Below are 9002 nucleotides of genomic sequence, written 5' to 3' on the forward strand. Positions count from 1 at the left end.
CCCCCCCCCCCCCTCCCCCCCTCTTCCCGAAGAGATGCCAGGAAGAAACACTGTTGTTGTCTGACTCCTCCGCTGTAACTAATGTTGAGTAGGTCGAAGAAGAAGAAGGGGTGATCTTCTTTGGTGGGTGCGGGGTGTTAGTTTTCTGCAAATAACACTAATTTCTAGACACAGGCCTACTCTACTGCAATGATGTATTTCCTAATTAGAATTAAGACAACATAGCAAAAGGATTGTAGGTTAATTAACAAGAAAATTAATTGATTTTATACAGAACAAGCATGCATATTATGCTACTAATTATTTTACATTTAATAAAGTTACAAATTTACAGTTAATAAAGTTATGGTTTTGTGTTGGGCTCTATACGTGAGTGGCTGTGTTACATGTTCTTACTCGTTGTTTGATCCATGCTGAAATAAATCGTCTTGTTTCACTTGAGCTATGAGGACATGTTCTAACTAAGCGATATTCGATTCTCATCCAACTCGATACTAATCGTTTAGTATGTCTTTGTATATGGGCAAGCACGCAGATTAGTTTAGAACATTTTTTAAAAAGTGAAATGGAGATGACGTCAGAAGTGGCTTGAGTCCTGACTACACTAAAGGGCAGTTATACTTTCAGACAATTTTCTCCGGGAGAAACTTTCGAGAGTCGGGGGGGGGTGGGGGGGGGGGGGGGGGGAAGAGAGAGAGAGAGAGGAGGGGCATTAATTTCTTGGGCAGGGGATGGACACTGGTTAAAATATATATTTTCTATATACATTCAATTTCGTTTGGATGGAAGGATAGGAAAGAAAGGGGGGGGGGGGGAGAGGGGACGGCGGAGTACGTGCTTGGGGGGGGGGGGGGGTGGGGCGAAGAGTGAAGACATGCCTGAAAGAGAACTCTGATAAAAGAGGCATCCTCAGTTGATTCACACAACTGTAGCTGATTCTTACAACTTTCCTCCACCAAGCAATGCTTTCTCATCTCTCCCTCCCCCCTTTTTTTATCAAAAGATATGACGTCACGAAGCTCCACCCATGAAAATAATCATAATTCAAAAGAAAATTAACGTATTTGTCTCTCTCATTATGTTATGCATTTTTAAGGTATATGAACGTAAACTTGGTCGACATTTACCCCCCCCCCCCCACCCCACCCCCCACCTCCCGTTAGCTTCACCCACGTAGCTATTGGTCACCAAACTCAGCCCCCCACCCACCCACCCTTTGCACACATTGCGTGACGTCATATGTGAGAACAACTTCTAATTATCCATAAGGGGTAGACTAGGCAATCAGATCTGATCAAAGGGCTTGGGGAGTGGCTGATCAATGAAGTGGTCTCCCCTTGTAGAAAACTGAGTCTAGCGCTCACCACGGGGTAAAGTCAATAAATTATAATTAGCTTTTTAAAAATGTATGTGCCGTAGGTGATAAAGTTAATATATTTTTTAAGCCCAAAATGTCCGCGATTCTAAAATATCCATAAATGACGTCGCGCTTTTTTTTTGATAATTTTTATCTACCCCCTTTCCTTTCATCACAAAAAGCCACCCCCCCCCCCCCCCACCCCTCAAATTGAAGTTGATTTTTTTTTTAAAGCATCGATTTTTTTTCTAAAATATTCACTAGGACACGCCGCTAGTTGTAAGTTTAGTTAGAACACACCATTGAGAGTTTAGTTCAGAGTTTCTTCCAGGCATCTCTTCGGGGGGGGGGGGGGGGGGGGGGGGAGGCACCCCCCCCCCCCCCCCCGAAGAAAGTCTACCTCCCCCCCTCCCCGAAAATTTCAAGTGCCCCCCCCCCCCCCCCCGGAGAAAAAAGTCTGGAAGAAACACTGGTTTAGTTAGGTTAGGATATACAAAAAATACAGTTTCTTTCAGGCATCTCCTCACGAAAAATTCTGCCCCCCCCCCCTTCACCCCACTCCCATAGAAAATTTCAAATTCATGTGCCCCCCCCCCTTCCCCGGAGAAAAAAAAAGTCTGAAAGAAACACCGCCACTGACTGTGAGTTGAGTTAGGACACGCCGCTGACAAGTGCACTCGACTCGGGCTCGACTTGGCACACGGTCAAATATTTGCCTTGTAAGTCGGCATCAAAACATCCCCCTGCCACTCCCTCCCCACGCCCTTCGACAAACTACGCTGTTTCCAGGCTGCATTTATTTAAACTGTTTGCTCTCTCGCACTTGCCTGCATATATTTATATAGATCTGAGCAAACGTCTCATCCAGTTCGCCCTGGGATGACCCGGGAACCTTAAGCCCTGTCCTTTAATGTGACATGACTCTCCAATTATTCTTAAAGTAAATCTTACCATGGAATAAATTATCCAGCTTTAAATAAATGCAGATCTAGCAGAGATTGGTGATAGTTATGAAAAAAAAAAACGCTTTGTTTTAAGCAGAGTAGGCAAACAAGACAAACGCGTGATATTTCGTTCGATTAAATTAATGCATAATTTATTTTTTCTTTGTAGACGAGAATAACGAAGTTGTCAAAACATTATTTTTAGTTTATTCACAATTGTTTCCCCCTTCTTTTTACTTGTAACACGTAGATTAGTTACAATATGTAATCAGGCCTAATTAGCTTTAACTTTAATGGTTTAAATTAAATGAAGCATACGATTTTTAAAATTGGAATTGGTTGCTTATGTGTGCTAAATATTACCCCTGATCGAATTTTAATCACTAGAACTAGAAAAGAGAAAAAAAAAAACAACAAAATATCAGAGTTAAGAGACAATCGATAGTCGGTGTTGTTACAAAGCTACTGTCCTTTAATTAACAATTATCGCACGACAGGTCATGTTTGCTTAATTTTGTGGGTGTCCCAACTCTCCCGGATGTAAGGCGTGGTAAGTGGGAAAAATGGCGGACGTCGCAACATCCCAGGGCAGGGAAGATCGTTTACAATGTAGAGTTTCGAGACGCAAACGCAACACTTGTAAAATACAAAAACTTTGTGAAGATATTGCTAAAAATGGTAAAGGCTTTATGCATCTAAAACGCCCAGTTCTTATATCTCATAGTAAACCTTATAGGCCATATGCTTATTTTAATTTTAATCGATACTCTAAATTTAAAGATTTATTTACTTGTAGCTTCATGATACAACTGGCAACCCCATAAAATCTATCGTCTGCTAAGAAATTATTAAGTAATTAATTTGACGCAGTTACAAAATTAACATTGCTGATATTATAACGTGGAATACGTTATCAGTCTTGGAATTTCTAACCAATTTTTACAACGATACTGTAATTGTATACTAGTATTTTATTGTTTATCTCCCGTAAAATAGCAAAATTAGATGGTAAATTATGAACATTGAACTGGCCAGGATTTACAGCGCACCAAATGCCAAATAAATAATTTATTTCGGGCTATGACTTATGAATAAGGTTTTCGTTTTTCCGCTGATTTAATAAATAAATTGATTAAAACAAACCAATTAGTAGGAATTTTTTATGATTGATCCTTTAAAAAGTTATGAAGTACTTAGGATAATTACATGATAGTTCTATAATAAATATTTCTTTAACCAAGTTATCCCTAGAGAATGCTCCAATTAAATTAAATCTAGAAATAATGATATACCAAATATTAGAATCTATCTATATTTATAATGAAAAATTGATATCTGTTTAAGTTTTTAAAATTTAGATAGAAGAAAAGTTAAAAGTATCCAAGGCCTGAGTCTCAACTTGAAAATTTGTATTTATATATTTTATTTGTGTTGACACCAGGACTGCATTTATAGTCCTACATTAAAAACATAAAAACATATTTCTTTTAGGGTTTATAAAAGATCCAATCTCTTACAGATGTAATTCTACTTTCTGAGACAAGTGATTGAGAACCTAAGAATTAAAAAAAATATAGAATTTTCTAGAAGAAGATTAAGTTAGTTAGAACTTTCAGCAAGTGGGCTTTGAGTGAGGAAGGGATGCATTTAAACACTCTTAGCAGGATACTTGATTCATTTAAAAACATACCACCTAGAAAAATAACTTTTTGTTAGATAATTGATTCATGCATCTCCTAACATTTTAAAAAGCTGTAGGCCTGTTCATGGGTTTAGATATCAATCTCTAATATTTAGCTGTTATATTAGTTAACATATATATTAAGCCTACAAAAAAATCACAAGGTAAGTGAATACTTATACACCCACAAACAGCCTGTTTGTTTAGAATTTTTAAAATATATTTCCTTCACAATGTTTGCCTACAAATTGATGTCAATTTTAGTGTTTCACACCATGCATGGCTTGTTACAAGCAACTTATACGTTCTGCTCTAGTAGGTTATAAAAATAGGCACTGTCGAAATCTTGGTCTCGTTCAAAGTTCTTTATAATGATGCAAGCTATGTTATATTTAAAAACTGAACTTTATAAGCCCATGGTAATATACTTAGTCACTATAAATTGTTGATTAGTAGTATTTAATTAGCTTATAGTTTTATACTTTTCTCTTCATCCACAGTTTTGCTTTAAAATATCAATTTTTATTTATTGTTAATGAAAATTCAAGAGAAAACAATATTTTAGTTTTTTGTTTAATTTTCCAATTTAAAAGTATCATCCTGGTAAATATTAAGCTCTTGTTGCCTTTTAAATAAATCTTTTAGAATTACCGGGACAAACTGAACACTAATTTTCTTATCAATTTACTTGTTCTTCCATTAATGAAAAATATTTTTTTAATATCAATTTAGCTTGATTTGGTCACATATTACCAATTATAAAGAACTTTTTTTAAAGAAAAAAAACACATTACTTCCCTTTATTGGCAGTTGATTAAAATCTTTTAATATTTTTATTAGTTCTATTGTATTTAATCTATGTATTAAAATTCTGGCTGATTAGTTTTGAATTTGTGACATTCTTATGTAATCAAATAATGCTGCACTTGTGTAAAGATTTGACTATAAGATTATTACATTGTATTAAGATTTACATTAAACAGTTAACATTTGTAAATTAGATAGTTAACATTTGTAAATTAGTTAACATTGGTAAATCAGACAGTTGACAAGGCCAAATTAGACAGTTAACATTCATAAATTAGACAGTTAATATAGATAAATTAGTTATCAAGGCTAAATTGGACATTTGACATTGGTAATAAATTAGACAGCATTGGTAAATCAAAGTAGCCTACAGATTAGCTTTTTATAAATGAAAGGAATCTGTTTTATATAACCCTCTTGTTGTTAGCTGTTCAATATAAGCTGGAAATGTAGACATTAAGCTTGCTATTAGCAGTAAACAATGTTGTTCTGATAAATTGACTTGCTATTACCCTCTCTCTATCTTTACAATTCAGGTGTTGTGTGGCAGTCCATTTTAAAAACATACTTAAATATTTCTATTTTTTTTGTTTTGTTTCAGACATTAAGGAATTGATAGCTGAAGTCAAAACAGAGTAAGCTTACCTTTTTTCTAATCTCTGCATTTAAGGTTTCAAACCTCATTTGGTTTAAAATAAAAAGACCTGATTAACAAAATAACAATGTTACTGTAAAACTTTTGTTATATCTCTGTCCAGTTAAAATAATGATCTCACAGCCGATTGAAACTTCAGTTATTCTGTTTTAATAAAATACAGATTAAACTGCTGTATTTTTGTGTATTTTTTATAATTTAGGTTCATATTTGAAAATTAACGTATCCTAAAATTTCTATATAATTTAAAAACACTGATATAGAAAAAATTACAGATAATATGTAGTTGCTTCAAATAATGGCTAACATCAGTGGTGTAGGCAGGACTTCGGTATGGATTCCAAAATTTTTTAAGAACCTAAAGCAGTTTTTACGATGTTCGAAATTTTGAAACTTAAAGCTTTGGAAGAGATATAGGTGTGCCTCACCCAGAGGCATAGCGAGGGGGGGTTGGGGGGGGGGGGTGGGGGGTGCGGACTGCACCGGGTGACACCATTTAGAGGGGTGACACCAAGGAAAAAAATAGCAAAATATATAGAAAATAACTTGAAGGGGGGTGCAAATAGAAAGTTTGAGGGGGGGTGCAAATAAAAAATTTGAAAGTTTGTCCCCGGGAAGGGTCGCTATGCCTCTGGGGGGTGACACCATTAAGTGCCGCACCGGGTGACACCCGACCTCGCTACGCCACTGGCCTCACTAATACCTGTAGTGTCTTAACAAAAGACAGCAGTCATTTTTAATGTACAAACCATCCTGTACCTATCCACTGGATGGTGTTACAGTGAATTTTTATATACCTTTTCAGTTAAATGCCAACTACTTTCTCAGTTAAATGCCAACTACCTTTTCTTTATCAGAACAATGACATCAAACATCAACAAAAATTTCAGTGTCAAATTTTTTTTTTTTTACAGCTATTTAAACTATCTTGTTTCAGACCCCTGCCCTATGATGAGAGTTCACTCCCCTTTCTTGATATCAAGCTAAAAGAAGAGTTGGTAAGTGGTCTTAAGATTTTTAAGCCGATGCCCTGCCCCCTGTCTCATCTTACTGTCTACAAAAGACAAGTCTTTCAAATAATAATTTGACAAAAAAAAACCCCACCTATTCATCCCTTCTTTACCTATTTTTTTCAACTCAGTATCCATTTCTGATTATATGTGATGAGCATTTATTTTTTAATCTGCTGAATAAAATACATTGTCAACACATCCAAGTTTATTTTCAATAAAATATTATTTAAAAATATGTAATTTGTAAGCGATGTAAAAAAATAGCCCCAAAAAATAAGTGACAGGAAAACATTAACGTCAAAACATGAGAGTTAGAGATAAAATTTTTGTCCTTTTCATTTTATTTAGCTCCTGGTGGATGTAAACTTTAGACAGGTGTATTCAGGCATTGCAAGCCTGAGCAAACTTGCTGTATATATCGCATAGGTAGGGAGCAGAGGGGTTTGCATTAGATGCTATTTTAGTTTCACTAAATTGGCGGCTGTAATGTGCAGTGAAGTTTCACTTGATATGCTTCCATCCAAGCCAGATAACTCTGTCTGATGTTTTAACTCCCCTGAACTGGTATCTTATTTAATAATTGTAGTCCCTTTTACTCACTAAACACACTATCTTTTGGTGCACACCTATTAGGAGATCTTGTTTATCTCCCCTGTTGTCTTACCTTTATGGTTGTGCCCCTTACAGCAGTGGTGTACCTGTCTTCAGACAACCCCCCCCCCTGTTTATCTGCCTTAAGGTACCTCACTGTTCATCTCCCCTGCTGTCTTAACTTTATGGTTGTGCCCCTTGCGTCAATGGTGTACCTCTGTTTTCAGACCACCTCACTGTTTATCTCCCCTGCTGTCTTACTTTTATAGTTGCTGTCCCTTACATCAATGGTGTACCTATGTCTTAAGGTACCTAGCTGCTTATCTCCCATGCTGTCTTACCTTTATGGTTGCTGCCCCTTATGTCAATGGTGTACCTCTGTCTTTAGACAACCCCATGTTTATCTCCCTTGCTGTCTTACCTTTATGGTTGTGCCCCTTACGTCAATGGTGTACCTCTGTGTTCAGACACCTACCTGTTTATCTCCCCTGGTGTCTTACCTTTATGGTTGAGGCCCCTTACAGCAGTTGTGCACCTATGTCTTCAGGTACCTTCTTGTTTGTTTACCTGTCTTGTATAGACAAAGATGATCTGCACCTTGTCAGATTTTGGGAATACCCATCTGGTCTTGGTTTTAAAAAAAAAAGTTGTCCAAAGAATGTTTCCTTGAGCCAGGTTGATGCTGTTTAATATACTTTAAACAAAAAATTCAGATAAAAAAGTTGTCCAAAGAATGTTTTCATGAGCCAGGTTGATGCTGTTTAATATACTTTAAACAAAAAATTCAGATAAAAAAGTTGACCAAGAATGTTTCCTTGTGCCATGTATGTTATTTAATATAGGGCCTAATTTACAAAGAAATTTGAACCATTCAAATTATGGAAAAAATGTTGGGGTAGAATAGTGTTCGATGTTATAGAGTTTATAGTAGATCTAATAGTATAAAATCGAATTAGTAATGTAGTCTATGTATTGTATAAAATGTTAACTGGGCAGTACAAAATGATAAAATAGCTTCTTGCTCATTCTGAATTAAAATTAAGCTTTCACCCATTTTCTTGACTTTCTATGTTAAATCTGATGTTGAATCAACGAAAATTGACTCTTTACCTTTAAAATAGACAAGTCAGCTTGACTTCAGGAAATGTATATCTGCCCCATTAAAGTCTCACCTATTTAAATGTGATGTGGTGTACTAAAATAAAGTGGGGCAGGTGAAGTAGAATTCACATGTTCTGTGACCTTGGCGTATGAAGGGATAGTGTGGTCAGCACTATGTCCAGCCACCTTTACTTTCCCTATCGTGAGTTATGTCCCCATCAGAGCTGGGTGGATTCAATCACGGTCTATTGACTTGAACCCGGTTTCGAGCTTGAGACTTTAGGGTTAGCAGTCGAGCGCTCTACCGCTAAGCCACGCTATCCCATGGTGTACTCAAGAGATGTGTTTTTCCCGATAGTTTAGTCAAAGATACAACCCTTATTATTAAGTACCAAAGAACCTCCTTTGTTAGATTTGATACACTATCCCCAATCTTTTAAGCAGAAATATAACTTTCGTCTAAAATACCAAAGGACCTCTTTTGTTAGCTTTGATTTGTTTTAGTTCAACCACCACATGAGCAGTTATTGTTTCATTTGTCTTTTCATTTTAAACTTGATTTGTATACAAATTATTCTCGGTTTCATTTCATTATCTATTTGTAAACATTACACAGACTGTCATTTTCTTTTACATTGTTTTTGCACCTTGGTGATAAACATTAGTCAAGACTAGATCTGAACTCTGAACTCTGTAGGTTTATTTAAAGACTGTTCCAGCCTTTAAAAATAGTTTTTTCTCCTGAATGATTAGATCTACACTCCAATGTTGTTTTGGTGTTTAATTTGTTTACACGTGCGGTTGGGTAATTTAGACGACCCCACCGTGGCTGGTTATTGTTTACGATTCTTGA

General features: G+C 36.1%; 1 long non-coding RNA gene across 1 annotated transcript; it reads left to right on the top strand.

Moving 5' to 3' along the window:
* The first annotated feature begins 2854 nt into the window (after positions 1 to 2854).
* On the top strand, positions 2855 to 6442 carry LOC131930199 (uncharacterized). The gene is made up of 3 exons (XR_009384093.1): positions 2855 to 2979; positions 5391 to 5424; positions 6382 to 6442. It is a non-coding gene; the product is annotated as an uncharacterized LOC131930199 (long non-coding RNA).
* The last annotated feature ends 2560 nt before the right edge of the window (positions 6443 to 9002 follow it).

Source organism: Physella acuta, unplaced genomic scaffold (genome assembly GCF_028476545.2).
Source record: "Physella acuta isolate Inbredline_101_S28 unplaced genomic scaffold, ASM2847654v3 ptg001735l, whole genome shotgun sequence".
NCBI classification, from domain to species: Eukaryota; Metazoa; Mollusca; class Gastropoda; family Physidae; genus Physella; species Physella acuta.